This window comes from Hyla sarda, chromosome 4 (assembly GCF_029499605.1).
Source record: "Hyla sarda isolate aHylSar1 chromosome 4, aHylSar1.hap1, whole genome shotgun sequence".
Classification (NCBI taxonomy): Eukaryota; Metazoa; Chordata; class Amphibia; order Anura; family Hylidae; genus Hyla; species Hyla sarda.
Genome location: NC_079192.1, coordinates 368,639,321 through 368,655,696, shown reverse-complemented (window position 1 = coordinate 368,655,696; position 16,376 = coordinate 368,639,321). Strand labels below are relative to the sequence as shown.

The 16,376-nt window shown below is 41.4% G+C and overlaps 1 protein-coding gene across 2 annotated transcripts in view; it reads right to left on the bottom strand.

Moving 5' to 3' along the window:
- Window positions 1–16,376, bottom strand: part of ATP10B (ATPase phospholipid transporting 10B (putative)) — a 479,113-nt gene that overhangs the window by 268,986 nt on the left and 193,751 nt on the right. For both annotated transcript variants that reach the window (XM_056516674.1, XM_056516673.1), the window contains one exon: window positions 14,517–14,577. The gene's annotated coding sequence lies outside the window, so the exon portion shown is untranslated. The remainder of the gene's footprint in view (window positions 1–14,516; window positions 14,578–16,376) is intronic.

Sequence of the window (16,376 nt, the reverse complement as noted above, 5' to 3'; positions counted from 1 at the left end):
ACAATGTATAAACCATCTACCCACCCCAAATAAGAAAAATTGTGTTTATTTTTTATGTCAATGTTGCCCCACTTTTGCCGGATTTGAAGTATATTTTATGGTGAAATTTAGGATGTCTTTACAAATGTCCAATTGTCCTGCAAAAAAATGAAAAATAAAAATAAAGGCTCTGTAGATGCAAAAAAAATTATTACTCTTGGAAGAAATAAGAAAAGCTAAACTAAAAATCTTCTTGGTCACTAAGGAGTTTAGAAGGACAATACAATTTTTTTCAATACACATGACTGTATAGTCTGGCCATATTCTGGTTATACCTAGAAAGGGGTGTGGTTAGTCAAAAGAATCCCATAAAAAATGTTTACCGATGAGGTAAATTGTACTTTACATTGGCATATTTGGTCAGAAGGTCATTTTAGCAGCAGTCATAAAATAGTATTTTTCAAGATGTGCATTTTTTTTTTTTTTTAAGACGACAAAGGTTTTGTATGGAGCTTTTGATCCTTTTGCTAATGATGACATTGATGTAGCTAGCTGTGGCCGTAGGCATGTCGTGAGGGAACAGCATGGGATACTTTGCTCTGGGCTTCTTCCCAGTACAAATTACAATAGCAGGAAACTAAGGGAATGTTTAATATCTGTATCAGAAACAAATCCTTTCATGTAATTTAACACTTAGGCTACAAAGTAAGTATCACATTAGGAGAAAAAGGAAAATGTAAAGGAATACCAGCAATGCTACTGCTAAAGAATACAAAAGGCCCAGAAATACTGATCTGCTTAAAGGGGTACTCCGGTGAAAACTTTTTTTTCTTTTAAATCAACTGGTGGCAGAAAGTTAAACATATTTGTAAATTACTTCTATTAAAAAATCTTAATCTTTCCTGTACTTATTAGCTGCTGAATACTACAGAGGAAATTCTTTTCTTTTTTGGAATGCTCTCTGATGACATCACGAGCACAGTTCTCTCTGCTGACGTTATTATAATAACAATAACGCTTTATTTATTGTTGTCCTTAGTGGGATTTGAACCCAAGTCCCCAGCACTGCAAGGCAGTGCATGGCACTGAGCCATGCTGCCCTTAGCATACATCTGCTATGCATGGTTGCTAAAATGGACAGAGATGTCAGCAGAGAGCACTGTGCTCGTGATGTCATCAGTGTTCCAAAAAGAAAGGAATTTCCTCTGTAGCATTCAGCAGCTAATAAGTACTGGAAGGATTAAGATGTTTTAATAGAAGTAATTTACAATTATGTTTAACTTTCTGCCACCAGTTGATTTAAAAGAAAAAAGGTTTTCACCGGAGTAGCCCTTTATGTCAGCCATTGACATATTTTTTGTCCTCAAATATTTCATAAAAATATTTTATAACTTACAATATACAAACAAAAATCAGTTATCTGTTAAAATGGTATGCATGGAACAAATTGGTGGATCATTTTATTTAATGTTCAAATTTTCACTGGGATTGTTTAGAACATTTTTTTAATGTAAAAATTAAGAAAAAACTGTACTAACCTGCTGCTAATCCCTTGATTGCTGCTATTTTTTTTTGACACCAGACACTTGTTGTTCAGTACTTCACTGGCTGAGGTTGCTCACCACTGTATCCAATAATCGGCTGAGCAGATACTTGCTTGAGTAAAGAAAAAAACAGGAAATGCTGAGCAGCAGAGACCAGGTGCCATAAAAAAAGGCAGTGGCAAAGGCAGTGTTGCTTGCTTGTCATGTTTAAGAGATTGCGTTCCATGCACTTTATTAGGCCTAATGAAGCGCATGGAATTCACAAAGTAGCTACTGCTGTACCCCCTGCCTGTTTTCTGCACCACTCTGGAGTTTATAGTTTTATATGTTTATAATAAAGTATTGAAGATTTTATCACTATAATTCTGGTGAGTGCCGCTTTCCACTTTTCTACTATTTATGAGGCTATCAAGATTGGATATTGTTTGTACCATCTGATATTCTTTCAAAGTCAGCAGAGCATCTCCATTGTTTACCCCTTCCCGTCAGTTTACATGCACTAGACACTTTATGGAATTAGGATCCAGGTAGTTGCCGACTCATTCCCCCTCTTGCTATTATAGTCCCATTGCGTTATAGTCTCAACATACAATGGTCATCCTGAAACCAATTCATATTGTAACTTAAAGGGATTATCCACCATAAGGTGATTTTAGTACATACCTGGCAGGCAGTAATGGACATGCTAAGGAAGGATCTGCGCTTGTCTTGAGGCTAAATGGCTATGTTGTAAGATTACCATAACACTGTGGCTAGCTTTTTGTGACCTTGTATTTCCTGTTTGACTTTTCTTTTTTTGACTACCAATACCATAATTCCATTTTCCTTCCTCCCACACATCAGCCACCCCACCTATTGAAACATAAATGAGCTGCATTCATCAAAAGACCTGTGGTTTTCAATCAGGGTGCCAACAGCTGTTGCATTAGTTGCAGATTGATCTCTCTCCCACCAAGCAATCGCTCCACCCATTGAAGCAGACAGGCTCCCTGTCATCAGCCTACTAGTAAGTCAGGTCTCAGCCGCATTGCAACCTGGGAAAAATCTGAGACAGCAGTCATTTTGTATGCTGTTAAAAATAAATAGTGGGGTGAAAATCACAGAAGAATTGTAAGAAAATCGTCACACACAGGTACAGACACTATATTATGAACTACACTAACTTTACAGCCCCTGCAGCATAGTCAAATAAAAAAAATTCTGGAATACCATTTTAAGGGACCCCTGTAAATCTGAGAATCTGAAAAGGTAACCACAATACATTGTGACACACAGATTTGCTTGTGTCTCATTAAGACTAATGTGTAGAAACCCCTGGTGCACAAACAACAACAATGGATACCCATAATATATCACCTGATATAATACAGGCTCATATACAGGCAGATCAATTAAGATGCTGGGGGATAAAATCTGGTGAGAAAAACACAGAGTCAACATTTTTCTGTAGCTGGAAAACTCAACACTTGAAAGTATTTTGAAGAAAAAAAACTGTGAAAAGAAAGATGATAAACAAGCAACAATGCATAAAACAGACTGATTCTCTGCAGTGTTAAGGTCAGAGATGTCCCAAGGGAAAATATGTAATTTAAAGCCTCAAAATGTCAACTGCGGCGGTAGCAATCTGCACGGCCTAACACCGGATTTGGCTTTTAGAAATATGAACTACATGGGGTGGCTTACTTTAAACTCCTTGAGATGCTGTTATTGCTGATTTGTTATTGTTGATTTATCGGCGGTATACAAGTCAATAGAGCTACTAAATACATCTTGTTGCTATATTACAGATAGCAGACAGCGGCAAGATGAAAACTATAGCTCAATAAAGACGTACAGTATGCAAAAGTTTTTTGACTTTTTTTTAAAGTCAAAGAAACTTAAAGCGGTTATCCGGTTAATAAAAATGTATTCCTTATACACAGGATAGAAGATAAGTGTCTGATCTCAGGGTGTCCGACCATTGGGACACAATCGCCAGAACGGACCTGTGTGTTACCACTGAGCACTTTGGCCTCCACCTCCCGCGACAAACTGCTCATGGCAGTGACTGTCTGCTCAACCAGTCACCGGCCACAGCAATATCCCGCCTCAGTCAGTGATTGACTAAGCGACCTGTCACTGAGACAAGTTTGTCTTGAAAGGTGGGAGCCAGACTGCTCAGTGGTTAAAGACAGGCCCCATTCTGGAGATAGGGGGATACATTTTTATAAGCAAGCATCTGATAACCTAGAAAGCCTGAACATTTTGCACTTGTTTTTGACACTGAATTACATGACAATGTCTAATGTCATATTAACCATTGGAAGAAGAATAAGCAAAGAGAAGAAATTATGGCATTTCTCTGAATGAAAGTTAAAAGGAGATGCTTTTAAACTGATCTACATTGGGCATCCTTTTTTTTTACCCATGTCAGACTTGGACTATCAAAGCAAATGATTCTGGAGGACTCACCCTTTGTCTACACAGAATACCTGCAGATCATTTTTTACTAACATTGTCCACTTTGTAGTATCATAAATGTCTGGATATCTAGCTCCAAACGGGGTTGTTTTGTGCTGATTCAACCTGATTTTCTAAATCTTTTGCCCCTCTTATTGGGAGCAGTTTGCTAGTTGCAGATAAACCTCATCATTTCTATTAGACTAATATTTTTAAGTAGTACAAATCCCTTTTTCTATGCCACATAGCTGAATTTGTCTTCAGCTGACTCCCTTTCCCTCCATTTCCATTGACCTATTCAATAGTTAGACGTGTCATAAACTACTGTTCTGTATCACAGATGGAAAGCTCCTAATATTGTTATATTGCAGTCACTGATATGGAAAGTCAGCGACAGCTGGAGAGCAGCCGGCATCAAACTCACAGATGGATTTTCTTGAAAAATTTGCAGCAGCATAGTGTAAGGTATTTGTTATTTTAAATTGAAGATTTTTGTTAAAATTAATGAATTCTAGAAAATATAGTATGGAAAATTAACTCCTTACCAGCTGTATCCAAGGGGCAGAGTGTGAAGAACTGACTGTGTTCATATTATGTACATACAGACAGAAAATTTGTATTATTGCAACAGTAGTCACAAGTTGGTCACAAGTTTCTTCTTCCTTATTCAAAGTATTCAAAGTGGTCAAAAAATAATTATGTCACTGAAAGTAGCCACTTACATGTAGAGACTTAGTAGGAAAGTCAATTCTTTTTGGTTTCACAATGAATGTAACCGGTGTATTTGACAATTCCTGTTTCGGATTAACAGCCATAACACAGGTATTACAAGTATCTTAGCACATGAAGTATGTGTTTTTGCGTGATAATACTATAAGGCTATGTTCACATGTCAGAATTTCTACATGGAATACTGCATGAAAATTCTGCATGAATTTATAGTCAATACACTTCAATAGGATTCCGCTGTCCCATTCACACAGCATTTCTGCTGCAGGATTTTGAATGCATGAAGTTCATTGAATTGAATTGGCTATAAATTCTTGCAGAATTTCCGTGCAGACATCCATGCAGAAATTCTGCTGTGTGAATGTGGTATCCTGGTACAGGACCTGGTCCTGTCCCTGTCTAAAGTCCCCTCTGCCAGCGTCCCTTCATTCCCATAGGGCTCTCCTGCAGGGCTTACCCCTGGTTGCCTCATATAAATTATGTATTATTTAACGTATATACATTGGTATTATAAATGTGTAGGACCTCAGCAGGTCATGTGACTATAATTATGGCTGTACTATTGTTCAAGGACCTTCCATGGTCATGTGATATACCCAGAGTTCACTGGGTTCAGGACTTACAGGTTTGCTGACCAATGAGCTTAGTCCAGCCCCTTATTATATAAAGGGCTGTAGCCACTAAAATTGTTCTCTTAGTTCCTGCTCTTCCTGCTGGACTATCAAGCAAGCACAAAATATCTCAGCACAAATCTCAATTCATCTAGGCCAAAGCCTGAAAGAACTAGCAGCCACTAAGCCGTGAGTTACCAAGCTCAATCTATCAAATCCTGTGTGACTACTACCAGCTAGAATATTATAATTAGTAGCACAGTGGCCTGCATCAAAGCTCATTGCTTCAAAGTCCCAGCAAAACCTGTGAGGAACCTACATTCCGGTTGCCTCTTAAGAGACTGTTATGTATAGAGACTGTTGCATAAAATCTTCAAGTAAAGTTCTTCAGTTTATTCATAAAGTCTGCTGTGGACATTCCGTTATTTTCCCTGCCGTTTCTGGGACAGTTGGCGGTAGGACCATTAACACTAAGGAAACCTCACCCTGGTGTCACGACATCTAAGGGTTAATACCACCAGACCCTGCACTTACATCCCCGCAACACCCCAGACCCCACAACTCTCCTGGGTCACCACATGAACAGAGCTTTAGCAACACAACATTAAGCAGAAATCCTACAAACTGCATTAGTGTTGCATTATGTAGAACCAAAAAAAGATGTGATTGTTGTGTTCAGACCCCTAGGCCAGTTCCCCCAGTCTGCTTACTGCCACTTCATGGCTTCTTTGTTACATTGGTTGGTAGGGGTCATGGGTCCTATCTGAATGATAGTGATCAATGTGTTTTACCAGTAAATGCTTGGTCTGGCCCACAAGGATTCATATTCAATATGTTTCCTAATTGAAGACAACTAAGAATAATAATAAATAAAGTATTTTTGTAAACAGCCCCCCCCCCCAAAAAAAAAAAAAAAAAAGTACATTTAAAGAGCTTTTCCAGACTAAAATGATTGATGGCTTATTCTCAATCTCTAGCTTAGGCTGTAACAACCTTGCTCAACTACTACACAGTGAGCAGAACCAACTGCTTTCAGCCCTATTCCCTATGTAGTGGGGGCATCAAACATCTGATTGGTAGGAGTGCTATGTGTTAGCATTGTGTATTGCGGGTTACTCTAAACGGTCTTAAAGAGAATCTGACAGCTAGTTTACCCACACTAAACTCAGTATAATGGGTTATAGTGCAGGTGAACAGCTGTAAAATGAGGGGTTACTCACTGAAATCCATTGGTTAGGTGCTGCGTTATGCTAGTAAATAGATTTATTCCTAATAAGCGTCAGCACGCGTTGGAGGTGGGGAGCCGGCTGGCCGAGCTCTCCTGTCTGCTACATATTCCCCAGTTAGCCCGCCCCTTCCTTATCATGCTAATGAAGGCAGCAGGTGAGAGTGCACAGGGGGCAGAGCCCTCACCTGCATTGAGTTTAGTGTGGATGAACTAACTCTGTCACAATCTCTTTAACGTGTTAGGACAAATACATAAAAAAAGCCTTTTTTTCTGATACAAACATGACGAAATATTCACTGTGGCCTATAAGAAATTTGCCATCACCATTTCATTTGCAGCACACACTACAGCAAACATTTCAATCTGTAGGGTCAATACATACGCATGAAAAATGGATGATTTGCTCTAATCCTGATATGAAGCAGCATGTGGCAAGACAATAAAACAATGATTAATAGTCCACTAAGTATTTGCCTGTAGCATCCCATCTGATGTAGATGACATTTCTCTGTATGTGTATCTAGCAGATACTGTATAGGCCTCAGTCTTTGCACAGCAGGAAATAAGTTTAATAATTAATAATAATTTTATTATAAATGTACAACAACAGAGGTCTAACAAGTTCAGCCTGTTTAAAAAAAAAAATTAAAATATTATTAAAGAGAAACTGATTTGTTGAGAAAGGCCCAGAACAAACGTATTATTCCAAGTCTTATCTAGTCATTCTGCAAGGATCACCAGCACAGAGGAAATTCATGCCCTGGCAGAGAAAGCTGCAGGACCTTGACAGAACCCTAGCTACCTGGAATGATCTTCAGTCCAAATCAACTCCGTATTAAATCTATTGGGTGAAAGGTACCATAAGTCCTAGCAAGGCAACAGGGCTCCCAAGGGGTTACACTGCATCCTCTCAACTCTGCACCATACTGTCTGTGTGTATTAACATCTGCCCCCTGCTCAGTAAAGACAGTTCTCCGTAACCTGACGTCGGTGTGCTCCTTTACTCCTTGTGTCTGGCCCAGGAGAAGCTGTCTCCAACTTCGGACCATGTATAGGCTAACGGTGCCCTGGCATCGTGAAGTGATCAGATATTCCTTACGCCACCCAGAGCACCACACACACATTCTCTGATCAGAGTTGTTTACTAGTGTTGCTCGCGAATATTCGCAATTCGAATATTATTCGCGAATATCGCATATTCGCGAATTCGCGAATTTCGCGAATATAGCGCTATATATTCGTAATTACGAATATTCGTTTTTTTTTTTTGTTTTTTTTCTTCACAGTACACATCACAGTGATCACCCCTCTCTGCCTCCAGCTTGTGTGGTGTAAAGAAGGCTGTAATACTACTGTGTGAGACTGGCGTGCGAAAATTCGCATATGCGAAAATGCGCATATGCTAATTTTCGCATATGCGAATTACCACATATGCTAATTTTCGCATGCGCGAAAATAAAACGAGAATATAACGAATATGCGAATATTCGCGAATATATGACGAATATTCATCCATATATTCGCGAATATTCGCGAATTCGAATATGGCCTATGCCGCTCAACACTATTGTTTACCTTTCCTTTTCCCTCTGACTTTGGCAACTATGATGACTTCTCCCAAATGTGACTAACCTCTGCGGAGTTTGCTGCCCCCACCCACACTTAATGTACCATATTATAATAATTACCTCATTAATAATGTCCCAAATGTACCCCCCCCACTTCCTTACATTGCCCTGACTGTGATCCCATTCACAAATAATGCAATACAAATAAAAACAGTACACTCACTCACAATTGTCCCTGTGCCCCATGTAATGCCCCCACACAGTAATAATGCCCCATGTAGCCAAACATATTAGTGCGCTTGTCTACCCATACAATAATAATGCCCCCCATACAGTATTAGTATACCCTGCACATCAAAGCAGTATTACTGTCCACTGTGTTCCCATGCAGTATTAGAGCCCCCATCTACAGTGAAGGAATACATTATTTGATCCCCTGCAGATTTTGTATGTTTACCCACTAACAAAGAGGTGATCAGTCTTATTTCAATGGTAGGTTTATGTGAACAGTGAGACAAAAATCCAGAAAAACACATTTCAAATAAGTTATGAATTGATTAGCATTTTACTATGTATTTGATCCCCTAACAATCGTGATTTCTGACTCCTTGGTGTCTTTTATACAGCTAACAAGCTGAGATTAGGAGCACTCTCTTAAAGGGAATGCTCTAATCTCACCTTGTTAACAGCACTTCCAGAAAAACATCAAGGGCCCCCCTTGAACTTGTTTATGGAGTTAGATGTCACAACCTCATGTGGCAAAGTGTTACATAGTCTTACTGCTTTTACAGTAAATAATCCTTTTCTATAATGATGGTGAAACCTTCTTTCCTTTAGACGTCGTGGGTACCTCCTTGTTATGGTTACCAGTCTGGTATAAAAAGATCACTAGAAATATCTCTGTACTGTCCATTCATATATTTGTGCATTCTGATTAAATTGTCCCTAAGACTTCTTTTCTCCTAACTAAATAACTCCAAGCTTGATAACCTGCCTTGGTACTGTAATCCTCCCGTACTATTAAAGGGGTACTCCTGTGGAAAACAATTTTTGTTTAAATCAACTGGTGCCAGAAAGTTAAACAGATTTGTAAATTACTTCTATTAAAAAATCCTTCCATAGAAACATAGAATGTGTCAGCCATTTGGCCCATCTAGTCTGCCCAATAATCTGAATCCTATCAATAGTCCCTGGTCATATCTTATATGAAGGATAGCCTTATGCTTATCCCATGCATGTTTAAACTCCATCACTGTATTTACAGCTACCACTTCTGCAGGAAGGCTATTACATGCATCCACTACTCTCTCAGTAAAGTAATACATTCTGATATTACTTTTAAACCTTTGCCCCTCTAATTTAACCCCTTAAGGACCAGGCCATTTTACACCTTAGGACCAGAGCGTTTTTTGAACATCTGACCACTGTCACTTTAAGCATTAATAACTCTAAGACGCTTTTACCTATCATTCTGATTCCGAGATTGTTTTTTCGTGACATATTCTACTTTATGTTATTGGTAAAATGTTGTCGATACTTGCATCGTTTCTTCGTGAAAAATTCCAAAATTTTATGAAAAAATTGAAAATGTAGCATTTTTCTAACTTTGAAGCTCTCTGCTTGTAAGGAAAATGGATATTCCAAATAATTATTTTTTTATTCACATATACAATATGTCCACTTTATGTTTGCATCATAAAATTTACGAGTTTTTACTTTTGGAAGAGACCAGAGGGCTTCAAAGTTCAGCATCAATTTCCCAATTTTTCACAAAATTTCCAAAATCACAATTTTTCAGGGACCAGTTCAGGTTTGAAGTGGATTTGAAGGGTCTTCATCTTAGAAATACCCCATAAATGACCCCATTATAAAAACTGCACCCCTAAAGTATTCAAAATGACATTCAGTCATCATTTTAATCCTTTAGGTGTTTCACAGGAATAGCAGCAAAGTGAAGGAGAAAATTCACAATCTTCATTTTTTACACTTGCATGTTCTTGTAGACCCAATCTTTGAATTTTTACAAGGGGTAAAAGGAGAAAATGTATATTTATACTTGTAGCCCAATTGCTCTCGAGTAAGCACATACCTCATATGTCTATGTAAATTGCTCGGCGGGCGCAGTAGAGGGCTCAGAAGCGAAGGAGCGACGAGGGGATTTTGGAGAGTAAGTTTTTCTGAAATGGTTTTTGGGGGGCATGTTGCATTTAGGAAGCCCCTATGGTGCCAGAACAGGAAAAAAAAACACATGGCATACCATTTTGGAAACTAGACCCCTTGAGGAACGTAACAAGAAATAAAGTGAGCCTTAATACCCCAAAGGTGTTTCACGACTTTTGCATATGTAAAAAAATGTTAGAAAAATTTCACTAAAATGTGTGTTTCCCCCCAAATTTCACATATATGCAAGGGTTAATAGCAGAAAATACCCCCCAAAATTTGTAACCCCATCTCTTCTGAGTATGGAGGTAGCCCATAAGTTGACCTGAAGCGCACTACGGGCGAACTACAATGCTCAGAAGAGAAGGAGTCATATTTGGCTTTTTGAGAGCAACGTTTGCTCGGGGGCATGTCGCATTTAGGAAGCCCCTATGGTGCCAGGACAGCAAAAAATACCCACATGGCATACCATTTTGGAAACTAGACCCCTTGAGGAACGTAACAAGGAATAAAGTGAGCCTTAATACCCCACAGGGGTTTCACGACTTTTGCATATGTAAAAAAAAAAAAAAAATCACTAAAATGTGTGTTTCCCCCCCAAATTTCACATTTTTGCAAGGGTTAATAGCAGAAAATACCACCCAAAATTTGTAACCCCATCTCTTCTGAGTTTGGAGGTACCCCATAAGTTGACCTGAAGCGCACTACGGGCGAACTACAATGCTCAGAAGAGAAGGAGTCATATTTGGCTTTTTGAGAGCAAATTTTGCTCGGGGGGCATGTCTCATTTAGGAAGCCCCTATGGTGCCAGGACAGCAAAATAACCCCCACATGGCATACCATTTTGGAAACTAGACCCCTTGAGGAACGTAGCAAGGGGTACAGTGAGCATTTACCCCTCACTGGTGTCTGTCAGATCTTTGGAACAGTGGTCTGTACAACATTTTTAATTTGCACAGCCCACTGTTCCAAAGATCTGTCAGACACCTCTGGGGTGTAAATTCTCACTGCACCCCTCATTACATTCCGTGAGGGGTGTAGTTTCGGAAAAGGGGTCACATGTGTTTTTTTTTTTTTTTGCGTTTGTCAAAACCGCTGTAATAATCAGCCAGCCCTGTGCAAATCACCTCAAATGTGCATGGTGCACTCTCCCTTCTGGGCCTTGTTGTGCGTCCCCAGAGCACTTTGCGCCCACATATGGGGTATCTCCGTACTCGGGAGAAATTGCATTACAAATTTTGGGGGGCGTTTTTCCCTTTTACCTCTTGTCAAAATGAAAGGTATGGGGCAACACCAGCATGTTAGTGTAAAATTTTTCTTTTTTTTTTTACACTAACATGCTGGTGTAGACCCCCAACTTTACCTTTTCAAGGGGTGAAAGGAGAAAAAGCCCCCCAAAATTTGTTAGGCAATTTCTCCCGAGTACAGCGATACCCCATATGTGACCCTAAACTGTTGCCTTGAAATACGATAGGGCTCCAAAGTGAGAGCGCCATGCACATTTGAGGCCTGAATTAGGGATTTGCATAGGTGTGGACATAGGGGTATTCTACGCCAGTGATTCCAAAACAGGGTGCCTCCAGCTGTTGCAAAACTCCCAGCATGCCTGGACAGTCAACGGCTGTCCGGCAATACTGGGAGTTGTTGTTTTGCAACAGCTGGAGGCTCCATTTTGGAAACAGTGGCGTACCAGACGCTTTCATTTTTATTGGGGAGGGGGGCGGTGTAGGGGTATGTGTATATGTAGTGTTTTTTTACTTTTTATTTTATTTTGTGTTAGTGTAGTGTAGTGTTTTTAGGGTACAGTCACATGGGCGGGGGGTTACAGCGAGTTTCCCCCTGCGAGTTTGAGCTGCCGCGCAAAATTTGCTGCATCGCAAACTTGCAGCCTGATACTCACTGTAAGCCCCCTGCCCATGTGAGTGTACCATGTACATTCACAGGAGGGGGACCTCCAGCTGTTGCAAAACCACAACTCCCAGCATGCACAGTCTATCAGTGCATGCTGGTAGTTATAGCTTTGCAACAGCTGGAGGCACACGGGTTGGGAAACACTGAGTTAGGAAACAGACAATGTTTCCCAACCAGTGTGCCTCCAGATGTTGCAAAACCACAACTCCTAAACATTCTCGGGCATGTAGAGCCAGATGTTGCCGAACTACAACTCCCAGCATGCTTGGAGTTGTAGTTTTGCAACATCTGGAGGACTACAGTTTGCAGACCACTAATAGTGGTTCCCAATCTGTGCCCTTCCAGATGTTGCAAAACTACAACTCCCAGTATGCCAAAACTGTCCAGGCATGCTGGGAGTTGTAGTTCTGCAACATCTGAAGGGCCAGATGTTACAGAACTACAACTCCCAGCATGCCTGGACAGTAAGGGCATGCTGAGGATGTGTAGTTTTGCAACATCTGGAAGGGCACAGTGGTATCCACGCCAAGGGCTGTCTGGGCATGCTGGGAGTTGTAGTTTACAGGGTCCCATTACAGCAATGCATGTCCCTTTACGGCGACGTGCATTGCTGTAAAGGGCCCGACCGCGGCTGAAGATCAACTCACCTGTCGCCGCTGCCGCCGTCGGGATCCGGGTCTTCAGGGACGAGGTAAGTACCGGGGCCAGTCCCCAGCACTCCCCTGTCCCCCGCCGCATCTTCCGGTCTTCCTCCCGTCCTCTCCGGACTTCAAGGGGCCGGGCAGGATGGGAGGAAGTAACCACCCCCCCCCCCTTGCGATTGGTCGCTAGTTAACCGATGGATCGCAGGGGATCGGAGGAGGTGGCAGGCTTGCCACCTCGCTCCTAGGCTCCAGCATGGTCCTGTCTGTCTGTGACAGCCGGGATCATGCAAAATTACCGGGCGGTCGGGTCCCAGAGACCCGATCAGCCGGTATCGCCGCAGATCGCAAGGGCGATTTCCCTTGCGATTTGCGGCGATCGCCGACATGGGGGGCCTACATGGCCCCCCTCGGCGTTTGCCCTGGATGCCTGCTGAAGCATTTCAGCAGGCACCCAGTTCTGATCTCTGCCCGGCGAGCGGCAGAGACCGGAAAACGCCATGATGTTGTGGAACGTTATTGGTCCTTAAAGCCCAGGGTGCCATGACGTTCCACAATGTCATTGGTCCTTAAGAGGTTAAAACAATGTCTCCTCCTTTAACGTGTTGATTCCCTTTATGTATTTAAAAGTCTCTATCATATCTCCTCTGTCTCTTCTTTCTTCCAAGCTATACATGTGAAGGTCCTTTAACCTTTCCTGGTAAGTTTTGTCCTGCAATCCATTTACTAGTTTAGTAGCTCTTCTCTGAACTCTCTCTAGAGTATCTATATCCTTTTGGAGCTATGGCCTCCAGTACCGTGCACAATATTCCACGTGATGCCTCATTAATGTTCTGTACAGCGGCATGAGCACTTCTCTCTTTCTACTGCTTATACCTCTCCCTATACATCCAAGCATTCTGCTGGCATTTCCTTCTGCTCTATTACATTGTTTTTCTACCTTTAAGTCTTCTGAAATAATTACTCCTAAATCCCTTATCAGCTGCTGTATGCTCCATAGAAAGTTGAATTGTTCTTTTCAGTCTTACCACAGTGCTCTCTGCTGACACCTCTGTCCATGTCAGGAACTGTCTGAAGCAGGAGAGGTTTGCTATGGGGATTTGCTCCTACTCTGGACAGTTCCTGACATGGACAGAGGTGTCAGTAGAGAGCACTGTGGTCAGACAGAAAAGAACAACTCAACTTCCTCTGTAGCATGCAGAAGCTGATATGTACTGGAAGGATTAAGATTTTTTAATAGAAGTAAATCACAAGGACCGTCCGCATTCCGGTGGGGAGGGTGAGCCGGTCTGGGCTGCCCATCTTCACCGGGAGGCCCTCTTCTCCGCTCCAAGCCAGCCCCAGACTAGTGACGCTTGCATTGACTCCGCCACGCTGGGATGTCCGTGTGCGGGGACGCCCCTGACGTTGACTATATACGGTAGGTCATAGACACATAAAGATTACATGTACATGATCAGGATGAGATACTGTGCAACATATAACAGTTTTTTTTTTGGGCTGATCTTACAGGTACGCTTTAAACATTTCTGAGTAATTCCATTCACCTTATATTGCTCAGAATGTTGGATTATAATATGATCTGGTCTTTACATGACATCGCTGATGTCAAATTAATGGACATTTCATTTGTTCCCCCAACATATGGAGCCTTCAGGAGCAAAAAACAAAAATATAACTAAAACGTATTGTGTAATGATACTTACCGTTCTGTGCTGTTCAATCTCTGGATGATCAATTATTCAGGATAAAATCAGCTTAAGAAAACTAGAATGTAAAATAAAAAGGAAATCATTTATTGTATAAGGAATAAAAGGAACCAACATTTTCAAACATTTGATCTATCCATCTACCTGAGCTCCATGAATATCAGACAAGTACGAGCACAGCGATTCACAGGCACAGATTTACTGAACAGAAAGCACTTTTTGTAGCTTTTATTCATCCTAACAGATGCCCATGCACCTTTCGTGCACAAGCATAATATACTGCCATACCGACACATAATTCATCACATAAAAATCTTTTTTCCCTGTTAGAGTAGGGTCACACATAGCATTTACGCAGAGTATTTCATGCTGCACGAAATCCACTGCACAGTGGAAAATACGACACACAGGGCTAACCGTGGCAGCGGTGTGTGCAGGGAGGTTTAGAGGTGGGCCCACACATCAGTGTCACAAGGGTGCGCTGGACCAACCTTCAAACCTTACTGCACACACACAGGGCCTGACTGGGGATATAAACCAGCCCTGGAAATATTTGCATACCAGCCCCACAACATTGCGTCATTATAGCAGCTAGCGGCCGCAGGGAAGGGACAGGGAAGCCTTGCATTTGATTTGCCAGGCTTCTGTAGCAGGACTCCACACAAGGTGCACCCTGACATCACACAAGGTGAAATGGCACAGTGTGAGGAAAGCCTGGCATTTGTTTTGTCAGGCTTCCATTAAAAAAACAAAACACTATGCTGCGGCTTCACTCTGAAGTCAGAGTACGCAGCGACACCACATAAGAAGGAAACCTGGTAAATGAAATTCTAGGTTTCCTTTACACAAGTTCTAAGAGGGAAGCCTGGCATTTCATTTGCCAGGCTTCTGTCTCTGTCATGTTGCAGGCTTGATGCTGTGCCCTTTAACTCCGACTTTGAGTTAAGGGCACAGTCTATAACGACAGACTTAGGCTACCTTCACACCATTGTCGGACTTGGTTTGAATCATGGGAGTTTAGCGGAGAGAAAAATTGTGCTATTTATTTATGCTAAATGCCACTAAAATTCTGGATCCCTGATGGATCCCATTCAAATGAACAGTTTCAGTGCAAGAAAATAAAGTGCCAAACAGCAGTATTAAAACACCCTCAATAATAATAAAAGGGTGCAGCAATTCTGTAAGGGACTGGGTACAAAGGGGGAGATTTATCAAAACCTGTGCAGAGGTAAAGTTGACCAGTTATCAATAGCAACCAGATTTTTTTATTTTTTAGAGGCCTTTATAAAAATTAAACAGGCAATCTGATTGGTTGCTATGGGCAACTGGTTAACTTTTCTTCTTCATAGGTTTTGGTAAATCTCCCTAAAAGTCTCAATAAAGATCCAAAAGCAAGTCCACTGTATTAGAGCCCTGCATTGGGATCCCACAGGACCCAATGAAAAATGGGAGGGAATAAGACTGCTGTGTGCAGGCGTGGGTGGACAGGTTCCCTTTAACGCTAGTTAAATACATACTTAAACAACACAATGTATCACCAAGTCAATCACATTTCTGTGAAATCACACTGTCCACTCAGGAAGCAACACTGATGGACAATCAATTTCACATACAGTTGTGCAAATGGAACAGACAACAGGTAGAAATTATAGGCAATTAGCAAGACATTCCCAATAAAGAAGTGGTTCTGCAGGTGGTGACCACAGACCACTTTTCAGTTCCTATGCTTCCTGGCTGATGTTTTGGACACTTTTGAATGCTGGTGGTGCTTTCACTCTAGTGGTAGCATGAGACGGAGTCTTCAACCCACACAAGTGGCTCAGGTAGTGCAGCTCATCCAGGATGACACACCAATGT